This window comes from Xylocopa sonorina, chromosome 1, assembly GCF_050948175.1.
Source record: "Xylocopa sonorina isolate GNS202 chromosome 1, iyXylSono1_principal, whole genome shotgun sequence".
Lineage (NCBI taxonomy): Eukaryota > Metazoa > Arthropoda > Insecta > Hymenoptera > Apidae > Xylocopa > Xylocopa sonorina.
The window spans coordinates 9,270,637-9,293,663 of NC_135193.1; the positions used below are offsets into that span (position 1 = coordinate 9,270,637).

Genomic DNA, 23,027 nt, shown 5'->3' on the forward strand with positions numbered 1-23,027 from the left:
GCTTTGATCAAATTTGAACCCCTGTTATCGAACACGTGGCACTAGTATAACGAAGTCCTGAATATGTCAAAGGTTATGCTCACACTTACATACGTTGCGTGAGTACACACACGAGTACTAAAACTCCGTTTAACCCGTGTCAAAGCTGCCGGAAGTTTTCATAACAGAAAAGATGAAACGTGCGAAAGATTTAAAAAACAAATACTTTAGTTACAGCAGCGACGTGTTTGTGCTTTAAACAAATTTTTTATCGTTTTTAATATTGCCACTTTAGAAGTGTATGGTGAGCTTAGAACGTCTCGAACGTACGTTTAACATAACAGCATGGAAGACTCCCTTCTGGTATCTTGAAGGAACGCATGGCATTGCTGTTCCTTCAAGGCCCTCGTACAACTTGCCTAGGAATTCCTTTGATCGCAAATAACCTCCCATATGCGACCACTTGCCTTTCACGAGTAGCTGAAGTGTCTTGGGGCATATAAAACTCGAATTTCTCATTAAATGTTGAGTTTAAACGGAATCCATCGATCTCGTAACTCGATTATTACATTTCATCTGTTCACGTAATGTCAATTAGACATACAAGAGATCCTGATTATCTGCACGAATTAATTCAGAAACGAACTTCCAAACTTTAGGGAATATATGCATACGAGTGTTTCGAACATAAGTTCCAATTAGCGTCCGTCTGTTCGGTCGAATAATTAGGGCAATATGACGCAGGGAATGAGTTCGAGGTCTCGTGGGGTCGTCGCGATGGAATCACTCGGGAATCAGTATGTGGTAGAAAGAGGAAGAAGAAATCTTAGTCACCCGCACATTATTCATGGCAAAGCGCCGCGGTATAGTAATATCGGTGTTAATCGAGGTTAATAATCAGCTTCCGGTGAGGCGAACCGGTGTATCAAGTCGATCGAAGTATCGTTCTCCAGCTATACGTACGTGGAATAAAGTATGTGGAATGCGAATGGATTTAACTAATCTCGAGGATAACGATGTTAGTTTAATATTATTCGAACAAAAGTTAACTTTATCCTTGAAAAATGTTTGTATATATATAAATTTGTGAATCAGCTTGAATCAGCTCGAAGCGATGACGCTACAAAATGCATCAGTGTGTCACTTGTCCGCTGAACTGGAACGATCTAACTAATTTCGCCGATCATCGCGTTGCATCTCTTATTTATGAGAAATTAGCGTAGACCGCGCAGCACCTGTGCCTATGCGAAATTGCATCCAACGCGAACTTAACGCCACTTTCATACAAGCGCAGCCGAACCTTGACACGATTCCTCTACTTCTCACAATTAAGCGTGAAGTAGCTAAAGGCGACCAAACCTTACTCAGCACCTTCTTACATCCGCGCAATGTTTACCTCGCTATTTAATCGCAATTTTGTTATCGAACACCAATCGTTTAAAGGTTCTTCAAAAAGCAGGCTGATTAAGGCTGGTTAGAGCGAAATCGTTTCGCTGTTTAACATTTCTCGACATTTCTTCCCACGCGCGAAAAGAATTACCTGCCCAAGAAATTTGTCACGACCAATAATATTGTCGTGGGCATCCACACAAAGGTAACTCGATTCTCCCAGCGAGCTGAGTCACCCGACTATATTAAGTACGTACGTGTCCAAGTAAATTCACTTGTGCAAATATAGGTCGTAAATAGCGAGCGGGCAGGAAACGGTCGTCCACCCCTTTGGCCGAAAAAAAGGCGTACAGTTGTGTCAACAAACGCCTATCTCGCCAAGGAGGGTTTTTATCTTTGTTTCCACACGGGTGGCCACCCCACGTCCCCTTGGGTATCGGCCATTAGCGTGGTGGTCCCGCTTTAGGTCGCGTCTACTCACGTGCACCCTCTGCCAGCGTCGAAGTTCAGTTCGACGGAGGCCTTGACATCGTTCCAGCGCCGGCGGTCAGGGTGGCGAGGTGAAGCAGCCGCTGGCAAGAATGCCGCGTAAGCCCTTACAATTAGTTAACAATCCCTGGTCGTCCGTAATTTCGCGTCGACACGAACACCGCTAGGCTAATTAAACGAGTGGATCGAAACGGACTCGCGCGGAGTACGTGCGCTCCATTTCGAGCACGCGTCGGTAGACCGCGGGGATCGGCTTCTTCTCCGTCTGAATGGAAATATTACGACCGCCGCTTTATTATGTGGATGGTTCCTTTGTGCTGGTCGTTACTCCGCCTCTTTGCCTCTCGTTATTGGGTTCGCTGTTTAGCATTGTGTACCTGCATACATTTGCGGTGGGTATTGTCGTATAGTGGACTGCGGATGTTTATGCGGGTAGAATTCGCGAAGAACGATGTAAACGGAGCGTTTTCAGGTGGTTCAAATCTGGGTTTGGGGTTGGAAAATCTGTGGACTGCGTCGCGTGGAAAATGTATACTTTAGTTGGAGAAGTGTTTCAATTAGTCGAAGAAACGGATAATAAACAATGGTCAGTCGTATCGCGATACATCGCGGATAGTTGCAAAGAGCGGTCCACCCCTCGTGAAGTGCACCCTTGGCTGGGTATTACCGTTCAATGGCGGTGCAGCTTTTAGGAATATTCGCTGGCTAGCTGGTAGGGTTAATGGTTTAATTAATTTTGCGTCGCTTTCGCCCTTGTAAGTCAATTAAGCACGGCACTTTCGTATTCCTCGACGGAACGGTTAAATGACGCCAGGCACGAACAAGTGACTGAGATAAAAAAGATTCGATCTAACGTCATCCTCGCGCGTAATGACGATCGGACACGCATCTGACATTTAATTCAGTCCCATTGCATCTTGTTTAACCCTTGGCGCATCGAGGTAGGGTGGTCAAATGTTTCATACTTTTGTCACACCGATATCCTTATTGAGGCTAATGAAAACGCCATTGAAAATCGAGATCGTTATCGTTCTCCGTTTTCATCATTCACAGCGAGTGCACTGGATTGCAGTTTACAAATGTTATGCAATTAATGAACGTTCAATATTCAAGCGAGGCAATAAATTTCTGCTGGCTATTGCGTTTCGAACTGTTACTGTCGGACACTGAAAGGTGCGTTAAGGTTCGCGAACGCGATCCTATCTTGGTATGCTAATAAGAAGGGTTGAAATAATTCTTTTCAATGAATAAAGATATCCCTCGCGAATTGTACAATTTTAAATGTTTGGAAAACATCCAGCGAAGAATGTTAACGAGTGAAAGGACGTAACAGTAACGAACCAAGTTGTTTGATGTACCCCGCAAGCTGCAAGATACCGATCTGTTTTCCATCAAACTGGAGATATCACCTGTTTGTTTCGGATGACGATCATCTGGTATGCGAGAGATCGAAGTGGACGGTCTTCGAACGGCGAAGGACGATTTCTCTTCCTTTCGTCACCATTAAGAGAGCCTGGGCGCACGGAAAGTATCAGGACCTTGAAAAGGGGGTCGCACCTGCAGCCTATCCTTCTTCAGGGTTCCCGACACTTTCCACCTGAGATAGACCAACACTCGTCTCGCCGATAAGCATAAAGAGTCGATTATTATGCATGAATCGCTCCTTTGTCGAGGGTGTATTAGAAACCTATCGTCAAGATTTATTAACGTTACGATTCCCTGTGTCTCGAACCACTCACCTGCCTCGAGAAAATGGTGATTAACGAACGAAGATTTACTACGAAAACCTTTAAGTGAATCATGATAAAACGAGATCTCCTCGAAGGAAAGTTTCAGCCTTTTTAAAGTAGTTTTCTGTCTCGCTCGGTTTGCTGGCTACCTTAGGGGATAAGGCTGCCTTAGGCTGCTGTAGAAGGTCCAGAGGATTACCCGTTTCGAAATAGCGCAGTCGATGGCTGGTTTTCAGGCACGTGGAGGGCTGCTGCGCCTCCTTTGGCAACCGTGGGCCGGGCAAACGGGGCGGCAAAGTGTGAATACAACGTGTGGAATACATTCAATAAAAAAGGAGCAGGTGGTTGGGACACGGGCAACAGCGGTTGCCCCGGTACGTAACACCTGCCAGAGCGAAATGCTTTTTATGAGATATCAGACTCGTGTCTGACATCTTGCCTTTGCGGGATCTCGGTTAGGATCAGTCTACTTTATGTCCCTCTGCGAGGAAGAGAACAGAGGTCGAAGTGGGGCAATTACGCCTTAAAATATATTTTTAACGGGAGATGGGATCGTTGATAGGCTGGCTGAGTATATTTTAGCGTCATCCGAAGACATTGTAACAATATTGTTGTAACTTCGTGATGTTAATCCTTGGAGCGTTGCTGATTTATTCTGACAGAGGACAAGAAGGGCTGCCGTGGAACTGCATTTCACCTGCGAATCCATCGCCACGCTTGCATGCCTGGAATTATTCGAAATCGAGGATCGAACGGAATTAATCAAAGTATCTAACAAATCGCCACAGCCGCCCATTTCATTTCTGCGGTCCGCTTTGATCGCGTAACAACGATACCCGCCCACCGACCGAATTATCGGGTGATAACCTAGAAATGAACGCGCGTCGGGGCTCGAATCAAATCGTACGTCGTAGGTTAGCGAACGGCGCGTGCGACCTACATACGTGGAGACGAGTGAAATGTGTTTCTGGACGATCGTGTGCGAAACGCAGGATTCGGGGTGTCCGCGCGGCGTGACGACCCAGAAAATCAGGCGTCGTCGTTGCGTTGTTCGTGAAACACCTGGCCACCTTCCCTGACGCCCGTGGCTTCTACGTGACCCACGCCACAGCCGCGGCCAGTCCTTCGCCAAACGTGCGAATTATTAAAAATGAAACGCTTAATCTGCCCCTGCGATAATGCCCGTCTGGCACATCCGTTTCGGAAATTGTCTTTCCTAACGCGCCGATCCAATTATTCGTTTCCGACGTGGAACACCTCTTTTCTTCCATTAACCTTCGTTCTCCCTTTGGGGGACGTATGCTTTTATCGCAGGGGCGGCACGATTGAATGAATTTGTTTCTAGACGACGAGCTTCCTTCCTTTCTTTTTTTTTCTTTTATCAAATTACTGCGATACTTGTGATTTATGTTATATCACGATTTACTTTCCATTTGTTTGAGTGAATTAATATGAAGCTTTTCGTTTGTTTGTTATTATGACACTGATGTCGAATGTGGTTGCTTGATGAATTTTTTGTAATTGGCTTGAAATGGACATGAAAAGGTTCAAGTTTATCGTAGGTTGTTGAGCCGTGTAATCATTAATTAACCGTGGCGTGTCTCTGTCAAAGATAAATTGAAATTTATAACCTTCTACTCACAGGGTTTACGGGGGTTGAGTCACTCAACTTGAAAACCTAAAGTACCTCTAAAGTTTATGATGATGGAAGTAAATGGCTGGAGGAAGAAACGTTTGCTATATAAAATCGAGTCGCAAGTTTAATTATAACGCTTGTTTCTATGTAAATAATTTAAGAAACATCGTAAGATAGAATCTTTCATTAGGCCGCTGACTAGACTGTTTCGAGTTTCGTAAATTCGGCCTTGTATAAATTCTACGAATATTCTCGAGGATGAGTAACGACCTCGAACGAGCGTCAGGGCAGATGGCCAATCCATGGTGTCTCGAAAAGCGAAGATGTTCAATCATTACCTTGGACGGTGGTGTTGAGTTCGACCCTGGGTTTCGATTCTTCGAGAATCAAGACAGATATGCGTATCCAAGAAAAAAAAATGAAGAAAAACATAGAAACAATAGAGAATGCCTAAGATTTGTAGCAAAACTGAAGATGAAACTTGAATATTAATCATCTGTCACAAGTTCGTTCGACTACCCCATCGTTGCAGATTCGTGCCTCTCCACTCTTTCGAACACGTACTCCTTTTTCAGTGTTGGACCACCCAAAAAGCGGTGCACCCATCCGGATGGACAAAGTGGTAACTCGAGATCCCAAGTTGTTCATGCTGGTACCCAATGTCTGGGTAGTCTGAATATCTTCAGCTCCCTTTTGTTTCTCAGACAAGCCTTCGCTCGAGCCTAACAAAACCGAGTCTCCTTAATTTTACTCCTCTCAAAGTTTCTCTCAGTATTTGCTCCATCACCAAAACGTTTTCCTATTTTCCTATTTTCGACGACTTTCTTATCGTCGACGAACGTTTCACTTTTAGCAAGCTGTTAACTACCTTCTCCCGCCGCTTGCGTTTCCTAGACCTTGTTCCCTCAAAGATCCGTTTAGAGAGCTGCAATCGTCAGTGTCAAGGTGGTCGAGGGAATCGATGAGCAGAGCGCACGCTGCATGGCTAATTATTCGACGCGTCCGCTTTCTTTTCAGCGGCGTTGAATTTCCATAAACGAAGCTGCTCGAGGATCGAGGCTGATTCAAACGCGAGACGACGACGGAAGCGTCTCCCTGTTTTGTATTCCCCGCACAGAGCCAATTATTGGAAGAGTTTCCACGATGTTCCTTCGGCGTCAGCCTTGAACGAATGAATAGTCGCGCGGGACGTCCTTTGGGCAGATACGATTAGCACCTTTTCAACGGCTTTCCCAACAACAGCGAATCAATCGTATCGCGGTCCGTGAGAAACGGTAACACGGTTTTAAACACAAGTCACATCGTAACTTGCACTGGCCAGAGTTTCACGAACCGCGGTACCTAGAAAAAACTTTGTCTAGCCTCGTCAAGTTGCTTCTATTCCCCCAGATCAACTAACTTGCGAACGAAAACTAGAAGTGAAGTTGCATAATTGCAACAGCAAAGGTTAAAAAGGTAGCCTCGCGAACCGATAGCAGAATCCAATAGTCAGAACGGTTAATCTCACGAAGAGAAATACTCGCGAAGTCGAACACCCATCGATCGGTCGTACGCTCGTCACCCCGACGGATGCCCCAGGTATTTTCCATAATGAGGGCTCGGGTTTATTCTCGTGGTCGATCAACAGGTTGGGCCGCCTCGGATGCAGAGTGCTCGGCGTCGTATATGCGTGGCTTCGCGTAGTCTCGGGGAAAGGCGGACGTGGCCTGTGCCTCGTAGCCGAGCGGGAGGGTGCGAGCCGCTCGTACAAGGGCAAACAGACGAGGAGGGTGGGCGCGAGGCGTGGAACGAAGGGGTTGCTCTGACGTCAGGATGACGCAATGTGGGTGCAAACCCGCTTTCGCCCTCCGCTCGCGCATCTCCGCCCTATAGCTGACATTGACACTGGCCCGAGCATCGATCTGTCCTCGAACGGGGTGAGTGCCGAGGCTGGCGAGGGTCACCGCGACCGTTTCGCCGCGCGCGGCGTTGCTTCGTCGGAGGTCATCGGTGTGATTTACCTCCTACGTGCTGGTCAGATCTGGAGAACGATTTCAACGGATTTAAAGGAACTCTGCTGGCGATTCTGCGCCCCGTGTGTCAAGGCTGAATCGAGTTCATTTTCGTTAGCTTTCTGTGGAGAATTTTTAGTTGAGAAAAAGAGAGAGAGAGAGAGAGAGAGAGGTATTGGGTACTCGTAGAAAAATTGAGAGCTTTCCTTTTTTTATTGTTTCAAGGGAGTCGCGTCAGTGTGTCTGCGAACATATAAAGAACCGAGCTAATTGCAGTTCGTTTTAAGCGTTAGCTTTCTTTTTCAGGCTGGAATCTTTTCGCGACGGAGTGTAACATTCTGTTATTAATAACCACCAGAATGATTTACCTTCCATGTTCTATTATTGGAACGTCGATCGATTCATTGACGCCAGTAACGAGAATGTAAAGTGACCGATTGTACTTAGAAGCTTGGAGCATTGTTAACGTGGCGGATAAATAGTTTAAACGAAGTGGAATACAACGGGACACAATGCAGAGTGCTCAATAACTATTAGCATTGTATTTTCCTCGATCGCTTCTAGAAATTCTTTAACTCTTTCATAGCAGGAATTTTGATAAAAATACTTGAATTTTATATCAGATTCCTTGCAACCATTAAGTAGTAAAAATACTTCGCGAACTTAACGAAGAAGCTATGATTGCACAATTCACCCTAATACATACACTTCGCAGAGGGTGACTATAATCAGATTTCTTTATCCGTGATGAAAGTGATTTTCCAATTGGACGCTCACTGAAACGCTTGTTTCACGTTTCCTTAAATAATCAAACCGATCGTTCGGTCATTCATGCTCGAGGAATGTAAATTCAACGAGGGGTATAAATTGCCAGGAGGATATTCCACAGTCGCGACGTTTCCACGTCGTATTTATAATAACGGTAGCATTACCGATATTACGAGCCGCACGGAAATACGCCGCTATTATTAAACAGTCCAGATTTTACTATGGATTCGTCGAGAAGAGAACTATTAATGGACATTGATAATTATATCCAGCCGATAAGCGTTTCTGCTGTTCGCCAGTGGCCTAAATCCCACGAACGAATTATGGTATTGGTGTTCGAATAAATGAAAAAAAAGAAGAGAGAGAGAGAGAGAAGCAGAAAAGCTAGTGGATGCTGAATAACAACTGTAAAAAAAGAAGATGAAAATGTGAGATAGGTGTTGTTTGTCCCTACGTAACTGAACGAGTGAACGAAATGAACGAAACTACGACTTCAATAAAGATTCACTCGTGCTTTTCTATTTATCATTTTAATGGATGGACGAGCTGCGTTACGGGGATGCAGGAGTCGTTTCGAGGGGATGCAACGTGGTGCATGGGTAATCGCGCGGGCACGTGCCAAGGCCAACCTATCGGAGGATGAGTTTAAGGTCAGGGGAGTGCCTCCTTTTCAAGTATGCTAAAAAGGAACTCACGGCGCCGGACGAGGAAAAACCACCGCGATAAGATAATCAGAGTACACCGATCATTTGTCAGAGGTGCTTAATTTTCGAATTAATCGGTGCCATTTTTCGAATTCGCATTTCTGCGTGGTTTCGTAGATGGTTTGTGGGAATCTTGGGCATACACAAAGAAGATGGTGTTGTATGGATAGAGTTACAAAGTAACCAATATCGTGCAACCCTTTAATCGACTATATACTTCAATCTGCGACTTCAATCTAATGACATTTTTCTCGAGTATTTTCTGAAAATGTCATGTATACTAAATATTAAATTCATGATTTTTTGTATTTGCAGATATTTTTCAAGACTTCTAAGAATGTTACAGCGAAAGAATTACTAAAGGATCGATTCGGATGGGAAGAAGAAGACAAAGGTGTCGTTATTATAAATTTTCTACGCATAACTCGAGATATGAAAGTTTCTTTTTTATAACAATCCACGTAGGCGTCGAGGGCATAGGGGATCATTAATTTAGCTATTGATAACCTCTCGCGACCTTGGCCTTGCTCGTTACAACAAACCGCTCCGCATTCGATCAAGATGATTCACACGTGCTCTCGAGCCTTCTGATATTTTTAGAGACCTCCATGCCGATCGGCTGATATCTCGATCGAGCTTCTCGATCCGCACGGTGGCGTGTAAATTCAACCGAGAAATTTAAACTCACGAGCCTCGGCACGGAGCAACACCAAGGAACCGAGGAGCACGAATTCCGTGAATTAATCAGAACAATGTCAACAGAAAATGAAGGAGAACTTTCTTCAGCTCGTAAAATCACTCTGGCGACGCCCACGGGAACGAAGAACTCAAGCTGTTCCAGTAACACGGACAAATTCGCTTTCCCCTGGAAATTTCTGCAATTAGAGAAGCGCATAAAAACGTGGAGTTTATGATTGTATCCGTTGCTGCGATGTTCACGGACTAAAATATTATTAGCTCGAACAGCAGAAAAATGAAATGTCGAAGAGGAAAAAGCAGAACAGGCGAGAAAATGGTAAAAGTGAAGAACGAAGGGGAACAAAATGGAACTCGTCCCTGTTTACATATCCGACATATAGTGCATTGGCAAAGCACGAGTTTTGGGGACGTTTACGGGAATTCACGATCGATTTTGAAATAGCACGGATAGCCGAAGATGGGAATACGGGGAAGGAGAGCATATGCGATTCATCTGGGTGTTGATTTTCCAGAAATAGTGCCGGATGAGTACCGTAAACGTTGGTATGCGGCCATATAGCGAAGTGCCATTGAGTGCCTCGCGTAAACCCCATCCCCCTGGCCCCTTCTTCGGTTCCACGCCACCCTTTCCCGAACCGCATTCGTCGTTCTGACATTGAACGCAGAAGAGTGCAAGGAACTTTACTCTAAGGCCAATTCGCGCCAGCTGGCCTCGCCTCCGTCTTCGTTACGGAATCTCGGAATCGCGAGCGTTTCGAGATCGTTGGATCTCAAAATGAAGACGTCCATTCTACGAGAGATCGGCAGCGCAAGTACAAAATGACCGATCAGTCAAATGCTTAAGCGTTCCAACGCAACGTTGTATAATAGGCACCTCATGCTGCGAACAGATTCGTCTTAACCCCTCGAGTATCACGATCGTTTACCATTGGTACGCGTGTACTAGATTCGCGTTTTTGAAGCTGAGCCTGGAAGATTTCTGAGCCGCGAGATTTCTCATAAAAGTGTTCGTATCTACCTACCACTCGTCGATCGATGCAAGTTGTTGCGCTGTCTTTTAGCGAGCGTGTATACCTCGATGCATAATTCCAACCCTAGCACGGTGCTCGGGCAAAAATTTCGTGCACGCTCGAAGTCTGTTCGGTTCGCGCGGGCACCCTAATGCGAGCGATGGAAAAGCTCGAGAGCAGAGTGCAGAGTGGTAAAAGAAGATGGAACACGCACGACGAGCAATCGAGTGCAAGGATCCCATATGGATTGGCACGGAGCAATGAGTGCATCGGGTGAACGGCCGGCCGTGCATCCAGACTGCAGACGCCCAATAAAAATATCTTACGTCGGCCTCCCTCTCCCTCTCTCTCTCTCTCTGTCTGTCTGTCTTACTCTTTCTCTCTTGAACACCGTCTACCCACATTCATCGCCAAATTATTTTTATTATTGGATAACCGGCGGGATCGTTGCTCGTTAGCCGGCGTCGCATTCTTCGCGACTTAACGGAGGGCCACCTAACGAAAGTACACGTGCCCATCAATCCTTTTGTACATTTTTACCAACTATAAACATCCCTTTCAGCTTCTCCTGATCAAAGATCGCATCCGTCGTTCGCTGCTACAAAGACGTAACGCTTAAATTATCCACTCGAATTCCTTCAGTTTTTATTGATGTAACAAATGGCCGTTTGAATTTATCACCGCGCTTCTCGGTTTCCGGAGAACCGCGATTTTTGGATCGTGCTATTCTCGCGGTAAACGAGCGACACGGCTCATCTCGTTCAAGAAACGGGACAAGTTTTATCGGTTGTACGTTCCTAAACGACCTAGTGTACCGCGTGATAAATCGAAACGAAGCATTAGGCGGCTCGACGTCCGCGACGTCGCCATTGAATCATCAAACTCCGGCACCGCTTACGCAACAAGCGTAACAGCCGGGAAACACGATTTAATTGCAACCGTCGCAAGAATTATAGGTCGTTCCCCGTCCCCCCTCCGTTGCATACGTGAAATTTTAATTTACTGGCGACAGTCAGCGACCACGTGCCGTTCGCGGGACCGCAAATTACCGGCGCTGGAATAAATCCGCCACGCGGTTTCTTCCTCGAGCGGCCGGTTTCCCTGTGGGCAACCCTCGCGCGACGACGGTTTTCGGATTCTCGTGCCAAGTGATTCTCGTCCGCGGTTCACGAACGGCCCTCGTCTAATTTTTCGCACGCCGTGGCACGCCTTTCGCTCAGCCGACGCACGTGATTTACTCCGGTTATTTCGTATCGCACAGCGACCGGTAAATTGGGAATTGGCAGTTGCACGAAGGTCGACCAGGCGACGTTTGTAACGAGCGCGTAGATACGCGCTCCACGCGGTCGTCGCACAGGCGGTGCCGATCGTTGGAAGGACGTGGCGTTTTCATTCCGCGATATCGGTTCCTACATTCCGGTTTCCTGGTTGCAAACACTTTTTATATATACCCCTTCGAGTAATAATCGTTTTATGAAAATGTAATCGAGGCTTGTAAAGGTGGAAGAGTAAAGCGTTATGGGGGCTGTAAAAACGCAATGCTCAGGCCTTCTCGGGTAACCTCGAGAGACAAGCAAGCTTGCTCCTTTTTTTCGAACAGGTCCCATATATTTTCTGGCCTCCTTTCTGCTCAGATGCTTCGCGGAACGGCAGGTTTAACTCGCACGCCCCTGCCTTTAGCGACCTGGGTCGCGTGGGTGATTTTACCTGATCCGGTAGGGGTACGTCCTTTATTTCGATGCGTCGACCGTTTATTTCGTTATTATGCTAACAGCGTTTCGAACAGCTACGTTCTGACGGGAATTCACCGGACGAAAGAACGAAGCTCGAGGAGGCCTCTCATAAAAATGCATCGTACGATCCCAATTAGGCAGCAAAGGATGCCTCGCGATAACAGTCGCCTTACGTATATCCGAAATTTAATAAATCTCGATACTCGTCCAGTGCCTAAAAACCCAGCCTAACTCGAGCCCACCGATGAACCCTTTAAACGATCGTCTCAATCGAACCAATCGATCAAGAAGCTCCGAATCGAATAACAAACAGCCTCCAGCGCGATCTACTCTGATCCGAGTCCGGTATCCATCCACGCCAATCGGGCAACCAACGGTGCACGATTCCAGCTGGCCAACAAAGAGTCGAGGCATTTCCCGCTCCCATTTTCGACTCGCCTCGTCGCGGAGTAGCTCAGGTACGGGCAGGCACGTCCCTGAATCAAGTCAGCTCGGTCGCGTGGGTGATTTCGGTCTGTTCGGTGGGGATAACTGCCGGTTGTCGCCGGTAGTAGGGGCATCCGAAGGGCGGGACGGTCAACCGTGGCACGGACAGACGGACGGACGCACGGGGTACCGATAGGGATGCACCGACCTTGGAGGGATTTTTGCGTCTACCGTCGTGCGTTCACCCCGTCAGCAGCAGCGGAGCGAACGTACTCGCGCGGCCGCTCGGAAACGCGACGACCCCCCTCCTCATCCTTCGCTCTTTGTCTCCCCCTTTTCGCCTCCCCCCTCGGCCCTTCCAACCCCTTCCTCCGCCTCCACCCTTCCTCCTCTATCCGCGGCCCTTTCTTTCAACCGTCCTCGTCCGCAGCCTTACTCGCGGCTGAAACTCGCCGGGAATCGGCCGCCTCACCCTCGAAACCCTCTCCCGACGACGCTTCAGGGGCGGAATTTTTTCGCCGCCGTCTGCGACGGGACACCATCCAGACAATGGACAGACGGTTAGCGCTTGGAGCTTGCCGGATGTTTTGTGCCACGTTTCGGGTTTTTCTTTTATCGGGGGGCATCGGTTGCGCGTCCCTTCGACTGGGGTTTCGGAGGGAGGAAGGTCCAAGATCCTTGACCGATGAGGAGCACCGCGGCAGTTTTTAATTCGTACGATTAGTTTGGAGATTTTGGGCGAAGCTCGGGTGCTTTGGTTTCGTTCGTCGATGTAAGTTCTGGTTTTAGTGGTTGACGCACGCTCTTGGGATTCATCGAGATTCGTCGGGTCAGTTTGTTCTTAGAAAAATGTTCGTTTATTTTAAGAGGAATTGAAACGAGAGATTAGCCATGCGGTAATAGGAGCTGGTGAAATAGCGCGCGTAGGTTGATCGATGGAAATTTCTGGCGCAACGGCAGTCTTTCTACTATCTAATTGTGGCCGATGCATCGCATTGGTGGCACGTGGTGACCACGAGCCAGCCCTGGGAAGGAGATGCATCCCGCAGATTAGGCTGCACGTACGCAGCTTGCACGTGCGTGGCGTGTGCCTAATAGTGCGTGCATCGCTCCCTGCATCGAGTTGGAGGTCGTGACCTTGATGGTAGCCGTGGAGGGGTCGGTACACCAGACCAGTCGATTTACGCGGTCACGAGGCGAGAGATTGGGAAAGTCGATAAAGCGGCGCGTTTAATTAAGTATGCGTTTCACGTGCTCCGGTATACATCGACATGCCCAAGCGCTTTGCCTCTCTTTCTGCGCCCCGTGAAACGAAACGCTCGCCCCTCGCGAGTATAACTGTCTCTCGCTCCTAGGAAGTTTCCGTCCCTGATCGAAATAACAACGGCGTCGAGCACGCCTTTCGAAACCGAGCAGATGCTTCCATCGTCTCGTTTGTACATTTCACGGCTGACAAGCGATCTTTAATTTACTCGTGCTCTTCGTAGCCCAAAATTCCTTTAGAACGGAAGCCCTCGAAAGTCTCCGTTGCGCAAGAGTCTGTTTCAATCGAAGTCGAGGGAATTTCGAGGGTCGTGTCAGGGTTGAAAAGCGTATAAATGTTTCGTTGCACCCACTGCGCGGCATTGTCACCCGAGACAGGGACAGATCGCTCTTAATTCGCGGAAGAAAGGATCGCCCAGCGACCTTGGCGGACGTCCGTACGCCATCGATCCCAGAGGTCAAACTTAATTAGCGCGACAAGCACGGCGACCATTGTCGTTCAATTAATTACCCGTAGGCCAGGCCAGATAAGCCCGCGGGTGTGTGTATCCCCCAAGAGCTTCGAATCGCTTCATAATCGTCCAGCACGCGATAGGGAACGACGAACGGATCAAGGTCCTGCCGATTAAAGAAACGAGATTGCTCCGAGGGCTGGCTATTTTCAGTTTATGTATAACGTTCACGCAAGGAACGCGATCCCTTGGTTCGCTATTCCCATCGTCGTCGGAATTCTTGTTCGAGGTGACTAACAGCTTGTGCGAAACTCGAAATTGATTCGAGTACGATATTCGCACTTCTTACTTTTCTAATTGAATTCTGATCGACTCAATTGGGCGGCAAATGTCCTTCGCGGATGCAAGCCTGCCACGATTCGTAAATTACGCGAGAGGAAGAGAGGGAGGAAGAGGATCGATCAATAAGATCTTAGGCAGGAGGCAAAGGGTTAAAGATACTAACAATGCCCGAATTAATTTCGAATGGCAGGGTAGTCGCTGCAAGAAAGCGACTGTAGTTAACAGGCAATTAATAAAGGCAGGACCAAAGTGAGAGAGAGAGAGAGGAAGATAGAATTAAGAAGAAGAAGAAGAAGAAGAAGAAAAAAAAGGAACGAGTAAAAAACCGTGTGGGAACGAGATGGCACGACCTCGAAGGGCGCGGTCGAGTTCAGGCTAGACTGAAGCTGCCCTTGTGCCTAACCGACCTTGAGACAGCCCGTTTTGCCATAGTCTGACTCCCTCGTTCCCCATACCACTAACGCATCCTCCGCTTGCGCCACAAAGAGTTGTCCACCTCGCTGTGAATCACCTCCGTGTCCTACGTGGAATTTTGCAAATGGAATTTCGCCGTTTTCGACATGACCGTCCGCCAGGAGTTTCACGAACAGGTGTCCAACGCCGACCGGATTCTTGCCGCATATATTCGTGTTTTTGTATCTGGGACAAGAGTCATCTGCGGGACAGGAATCGCTTGTTCGCTGTTGCCTCTTGCTCGCGTTTAGGAAGATATGAATTTACATAAAGATTCGCAGACAATTCGCTAGAAGCGGGCGGTGGTTGCATTCCGATTTTCGCAACGTGTCCTTTGCGACAATATGTCTTCCGGTACTAAGCTCGTGCCAGCTGGTTTCCTATGAAAACTATATCTGCGTTTACTCTATTGCTGGTGATATTTTCGAAGCGACTGGTAATTAAAATATATTCGTTTCCAAGGTTTTTTAACAGGTCAATCATACGGGGCATAGATTATGCTGCGAGAGGAGGAATTTATTGGCAAATAAAAAAAAAGAATTGTTTCCGCCCGGGATCGAACCGGGGACCTTGTGCGTGTGAAGCACACGTGATAACCACTACACTACGGAAACGATGGTACGGATTTACTTCCCCTTAATTGAGAAGGGTAGTTTCTACCTTGAGACAGATTTAATTAGAAGATCATACTTGTGGATAGTGAAAGGAGGAAGTATTCAGGGATATATTGTTCGATTAATATAGTAATATTTTTAGGGAGATCTTAATGTTGATATCAGGCAAAATAAATCATAGTCGTGCAAGGGAAGTTTTCTGTTGTAAGGTAGTAGAAGAGTAATTGAAAAATTAAGGGTAGATTTTACATGTTATAGTCTTTGGAAAAAGCAAACACTATTGCTTTCTTATTTATAGCCCTGTCGGACAAGAGAGTAGATGTTAGAGTTATTTTAGTAATTAACGTTGTTAAATTTTAGCCGATTTCTAGATCGAAATCGTTCGCGTAGGCGCGCACAGTCATCCTCTTTACGAGAGTGCGGCATGCGTCGAAAAATGTTTGGTAACATTTTCTGTGAAGACAGACGAGCAACTGGTAAAACACAAAATCATCTGTAACGCGTAAACAAGGTCGACTAGGACAAACGTGTGTATAAACATTTTTTTATTGTTTCTGCGTGCTAACCTCCAAAATTCACACATTTTATTGTGCACTACGCATCGCCACCGCGCGGTGCCGTCTGCAATATCAAACACTTCGCCAATTTATTGGCCGTCGTTCAATTGTTCCAAACAATTTCGATGGCAATTCATCGAAGCCACAAATAAGTCTATTACACGCATTAACGATGCAGGATTAAGCATTAAGAATTTCTGCATCCGTCTCGCGAAATATCCCACAGATTCGATGGACCCAGTTTCACGGAAAAAAGCAGGAATCGGTACATAAATAGAACTGACCTGCGCTATCAGCTCCAACACGCGCGCTCCTTTGTCCACGACTTTCTGCGAATTCTCATCTCGTTTTTCTCTTTCGAGCGCGCATCGATCGGTCATTTTTCCACGCCGCCTCCAGCGACCACGGATGCGAAAATCGCATTTCCACCGATGCATGCATCGTGAACGCCGCGGAACGGATTTCCCATTTGAGCGCGGTGCATTTTCCAAAGGGGCGTTAAAAGTTGAATATCGATTCGAAGCGGCGAACCGAACGTTCTCATCGCTTCCTCTTTCTTTCGCCACTTTCTTTCTTAGACTCGCGTTTCCCTTCGAAGCGACAACCACGACCAAGAAAACCACTTCGAGGGTTGGAATTACCTTCCGATTGAATAAAAGCGACGCCAGTCGAGCAGTGCATCGAGCCGCCCGTTGACGCGCGGCTGTTCGAACATGCAAATGGTCCCGATCGTTAACCTTTAAATACGCGTGCAGGTGTACGAGGCACACCATTTGCATTAAACGAGAGTAAATAACAGTTGTTTTCACCGCGGGAATTTATTCTGCTTGCATCGATCCAGCTTTTCCCTAGTGTCATTCGCGCCTAATAAATATCCCCGCGCGATTCATATATTCTCGAGACGAAATCCAGGCTATTTTTCTTTTTGCTTCTTTCCCGACAGATTCGAAACGAGCATAGAGAAGATGTTACAGGAGGGATAGAAATTCAAGTGGAATGTTTCGCCACGGCGAGAGAAGGGTGGTTCCCTCGATCGGCGAAATAAATCAAAGGAGCGCGGTGCACGCTTCTGAACAGAATTGAAAATTCATCGCGCGTGCAGAGCACTTGCATACGTTACAGTTTACGGCGCGTGTAGTTAAAGGTTAATATCGTGCTGCAAGGTGATCGTCGGGTTATGATTTCGCTCGAAAAGTGGCCTGAAATTACACTAGAACGAGAGATGATCGGCTGGTTCCGCGGGGCAGGCCGGTCGGACTGGTCTCCGTAATACCAGCCTTGCAAAACGACGCTGACTCTTTTTTTCTCTTCGTTCTTTTTGTTCGCCGCGATCGAGAGGGCCGAGGGGGGGGGGGGGGGGGGGGGGGCACGGTTCTAATGAAAAGCTGCGCCTAGCCGGGTTGACGATCTTGCAATAATAGAAAGCTACGGTTAAACGAGCCGCCTGCGCGCACCGCGTCCCGCTCGGCGAAACTTTTACTTTTACTAGGGAGAAAGTGCATCGCCGCGTTGCACCTCTCGCGGTTTCGTTCGGTACGCGCAATCCGCGCTAATTTCGCGCGCGTATACTCCGTCGATTTGAGAATGCATCGCGTACGGAGCAATTACGCGGTGTACTCGAAAAGAAAAAATGCGAGACATTGCGAAATTAAGGCGTTTGGCAATGTTAAGAAAACGTTAACTTTCCATGCCAGACACCGTGGACAGCGGATTTAGAACCCCGATCCCCATTAATCAGCTTCAAGTCTCGTGTTTCCGAGTCATCGCCGGTTCGACGTTAATGAGCCCCTGTTGATCGTTCGGGGCATTGTGCTTCTCCCATTTAAGGGGGGCGACACACTTTCTTCGCGAGCAGGATCGCGAGAAACCGTGCAATTCCACGGTGGTTCATTTCGTTTCCTGGTTCGAGGCAACGATCTGCCCGGTCGTTAACCGCGGCACGTTGCATCGCGTACATAATGCGCTGTTGCATATTGCATCGTCCGATTGTCTGGCCAGAGGATCGTAGGAGAGCTGCGAGTCAACCGGCCACTCTCGTCTCGCAACGAATACGATCTTTTCAGCTCGTCGTTGCGACACGTGTGCTGTTGCGCGAGAGGGCTGCCTCGCACCCTTTCATCCCTCGAAGCGTGCGCCTCGCGTTAAGAGACACGCGGGTCGGCTCTCTCGTTGAAAAATAAAAGAAGACGCGAAATTAGTACCTCCGCGTGGCTGTACACGTGGTAACGAAGCCGGAGTGATGGTACAATGTGCAACACACTGGAGTAACAGGTTGTCGTAACGCGTGAAATACCTACTATCCTGTTATGAAATGATATTCGTGATTTATGGCTTTAGAGTGTCTGTAATTGGCGGCAGATTTTTCTTCGCGATAATGTTTCAGCGTTTCGATCATACGCGAGCGGAATTTTGCAATTCGCGCGGTATCTCGCGAAATTTTCGTGGTCCCCGATCTTTCGTTCGTGCGAAAGATAATTATACTGCGATTTAGAAAGGAAGCAACGCAGGAAGAGAGTTGTAAGAAGGAGAAAAGTAGCTGGAAATCGGTGGACGAAAGGTCAGGGGATTATGACGGACGAGGTCAGACATCTCAGCGCTCGAGTGATACCACTTTCGCACGGTGACGTTCGATCGTAGAATTCTGCGATCAAACAGTCGAGGATGGTTTCGTCATCGCATTAGAAAATAATTCCATTTGCGAGAGACTGCTGCTCATTATTCCAGCTTCGTTAGAAAATCCGAGTTTCATAGGAAAGTGGTCGGTGAGAGAATAGATCTAGGAAGTGGTAGCGTTTCATCCTTCGAGTTAAGTCATCGCGAAGTTATGCCATTGCAACGCTGTCATAAAGAAACGGTAGAAATCTTCCTGTTACCCAATGCCCCCCGCTTATTTTTCCGTCGGTCGAGAAAATAATAAATATCTGCCTCAATCGGACACACGTAAAGGAAAAACACTGTGTTCGTCTCGTTCCGTCGGTACTTGGCACAATGTGGAGAACCGACGAGTGTGTGCCAGTTAAACAAATTTCACTCTCAAAAGATAGGAAAAACTTTCACTCGCCGTCTGCTCGACTCGTGGGATCGGAATCGAAAGTGGCATATGCGACATTGTTGAATTATCCGCGTCTGGTCATTTCGTGCGCTACGATATTTACTACGTAATAGTCGACGATGACTACAAAAACGCGGAAACGATGATAGGAAGTAGACTTTCACCCAGTGATCCACTTAACTTTCATACGTCCATTCCCATCGAAGTCCACAGAAAATTAAAACTACATGGGTGGACCAACCAAAATCGTCACCCATTGCCGATATTTCGAAAGCTACGAAACCTGGGGAGCAATATTTCTCGCCACGGACTCAATGATTCGTTACGTTTCTCACAGTAGTGCATAAACGGTCGAACGTCGATGCCCATACGCGCAGGCCACAGAAAATTAAAACTACATGGGTGGACCAACCAAAATCGTCACCCATTGCCGATATTTCGAAAGCTACGAAACCTGGGCAGCAATATTTCCCGCCACGGACTCGATGATTCGTTACGTTTCTCACAGTAGTGCATAAACGGTCGAACGTCGATGCCCATACGCGCAGGCCACAGAAAATTAAAACTACATGGGTGGACCAACCAAAATCGTCACCCATTGCCGATATTTCGAAAGCTACGAAACCTGGGGAGCAATATTTCTCGCCACGGACTCGATGATTCGTTACGTTTCTCACAGTAGTGCATAAACGGTCGAACGTCGATGCCCATACGCGCAGGCCACAGAAAATTAAAACTACATGGGTGGACCAACCAAAATCGTCACCCATTGCCGATATTTCGAAAGCTACGAAACCTGGGGAGCAATATTTCCCGCCACGGACTCGATGATTCGTTACGTTTCTCACAGTGGTACACGAACGGTCGTACGTCGATGCCCATACGCGCGATACGCGGCAAAAATGGACCGACCCAATTATCCACGCGCCAATGATGGAAAGTGGAACGAGTGGCAGAACTTTCGGTTTCGCTGGCGGTTGTCTTTCACTCGGTAACCTCCATTCGGGCATTGTTACTGCGGGACGGATCTAACGCGGACGTCGGAACTTTCCTCGGTTATTGTCCCGATTTTCACCCGATCGTATCGCATCGGAGATCGGAATAAAAGCAGCGATGGAAACTACTTTCGTCCCGATGTCCATGATCCTCCGCGTCATTCCTAATTCCCTCACTCCCCCTTCTATCGTTGTAACTAGAAAGTTACATATATAATAGAGAAACGTTCGAAAGATTCGCAAAGCAACGAGGCAACATAGAAGCTCGAATTAACTAAACATCAGTCGAATTACCATCAACAGTGACCGCGTCGAGACGATCGAACTCTCTCCGAATCGCGATGCGAATCTATCCTATCATTTAGCCGGTCTGAGCAGCGTGGCATAAAGAACGGTTTGATTTCACCCTGTCGCCGGGGCCAGAGCGAAGCGGGGCCCTCGTTACGAGAGGCTCGGAGAAAGTTAGCCGCTTCATCTTCCTGGATCGAGCGAGTCGCGACGGTGTCGTTGATCCAGAAGATCGAGCGGCGCTGGTTCGGTTCGAAGAAAAGTAAGAGTGGCGAAGAAAGTGGCGCGAACTGGATGGCTGGGGCGAGGGGACCCGTCGCTGACCCAGTGCCATCCGCGGTGGCTGGTTTTACGAGCGCGGCCCAAAAACAACCGGGACGAGAGTAGGCGAAGCGGAGGTGTCGCAATCTGCTACGTGTAGGAGCCGATAGAAGTCGAGCGATCGAGGCGTGGGTGACCCGTCGACCCGGTCGATCGGGAGAGAGCGGCCTGTGAAACTCTACGGCTCTCTAGGCGATCCTCGTCTTCCTGGATCGCGGCTAACAAACGTGTCCTCTCCTCCTTTCGCGCCGTTTCGTGATCCACTGTAGATTTATGCCGTCGATCGCGAGGCTCGCTGTTTTACGTTAGCTTTTCGAGATGGGAGATTGCGGGGCGGAGGGGTTGGTACCGCAGTACGCGCTGATTTCTGATCTTTGCTCGCGAGTATTGGCGTGGAATGATTTAGATTGATATGTTTGGATTTGAGATTGATTACATGGATATTTGTTAAAAATTATTATTGCATGCTCGTTAGACATGGGAAATGTGCAAGCGTAAGCACGTATGTACATCCTAACGTACGAAGAGCAAATTTCAATGATCAAGGGCGTTGCTTACACGTACAGTCCACTATTCGCGTTGCTCGTATGTATTTACCATAAAGTCATACTTTGAAACAAGTCGTGCGATTTGCCAGTCGCAAAAATGTCACGTTTTTAATTCTATAATTAATGTTGGAGTCGATTAGATTTTTATGAAATACGAAAGTGAAGTGCGCAGTGTCTGCAAACATTACATCACGAAATCTGACGAGACGTGTGTAACAGCGAGATATTCCTTGTTAAGTCAACCAATTCTAGAGTCGAGAGTGATCAATCGAGAAAGCAGGTGTCGCGGCAGAATGGAGGCGCAACGAGGCGAAAATTACAGTAAAACTACGACGCGTCGAGAGCCGTTCGAAATGAATGGCGTGAGGCAATTTCGAGAAATAATAATTGCCGCCGCTTTAATCTTGTCAAGGTTCCCGCGAGTCGTAAATATGCGCAAGGCCGTGACACGTGAGTTACAATTCTTATCAATTCTACGCACGACAAGGTCATCACTTTATTATCAACCGTTACGTGTCCCCAGACCTCCTCCACGTGGAAACTGTTCCACGCTCGAAGACGAAAATCATTTTGTACGTATGCGTAACACATAACATACACGTCGCCTCTGATAAGTACATATTAGTTCCTCCCAGCTCGGTTAGCCTACTATTTATCGAGCCGTTCAAATTGGCCTTAGTTATTAATACCAACGGAAAGTAACCGTGAACGTGGCTGAGGGAGGGAACGATCGAACCGTACTGTTTTACCGGATCGACTCGCATTAAAACGTTGAGCAGCACCGAAAATAATTTGAGAAACATCGAGAATGCGTTCATAAGTAAACAGTATTGTAATATGAGGCTGGTTTTACATTTGGCAACCAAATCAGCGCTCGGCGGAATCAGTGGAGACGTAGACCGCTCCGAAAACAGAATTTATTCCTCTTCCTGTTTTGCTCGATTCGCACTCTGCACACTGTTTTACATCCACGTTACTTAAAACACTCCTGGTCGTATAATTAATAACAGACGTCACCGTGCGCGAATTTCGAAACCTTCTCACGCCATTAACGCGTTCTAATCGCTTTCACTTATCCTACGAAGACAGCCCAACTTCTGTTCTGTTCCACCAAAAAGTTCATCAGAGCCTTTTACTTTCGCTCCTACTGACCGACTTGATACACGACGATAAGTAACAGTCGAAGAAACGAGCAAACGGGAACGAAATTAGTGGGAGCGTCAAAGGACCAGCGGTGTTGCACCAACCAGCCAGGTGACGAACGCCACCTAATCCACCAAAACGTACCGTTAAGCGTTTCTTTTTTTCGGACATCAGCCGGCGTCAGACACGTTGACGTAATCGTGTCTCGCGTCGACGAACCGGGACAACTAGACGCGACCTACATACTGTTTCGACCGTGTTACACAACCTGCGAACAAGCCTCGACAGGGGTGAACGACCGCTTTTGTCGCCATGTTGTGAAAGCGTGTGTCGACGGAGCGTGGACCACGTGGGGACGTCTCTCAAATAGTACCACGGAACCAGTGACGACGTCGACGACGAGGAGTTTCGCTGGTCCGTTTCGAGGCCTCGTTTCACTCTCTAA

The 23,027-nt window shown here is 47.5% G+C and overlaps 1 protein-coding gene and 1 non-coding gene across 2 annotated transcripts in view; one reads left to right on the top strand and one right to left on the bottom strand.

The window, feature by feature from the left end:
- Positions 1 to 23,027, top strand: part of LOC143422915 (uncharacterized) — a 96,987-nt gene that overhangs the window by 25,722 nt on the left and 48,238 nt on the right. The gene's annotated exons all lie outside the window — the stretch shown is intronic.
- On the bottom strand, positions 15,606 to 15,678 carry Trnav-cac (transfer RNA valine (anticodon CAC)). Its single transcript has one exon. It is a non-coding gene; the product is annotated as a tRNA-Val (tRNA).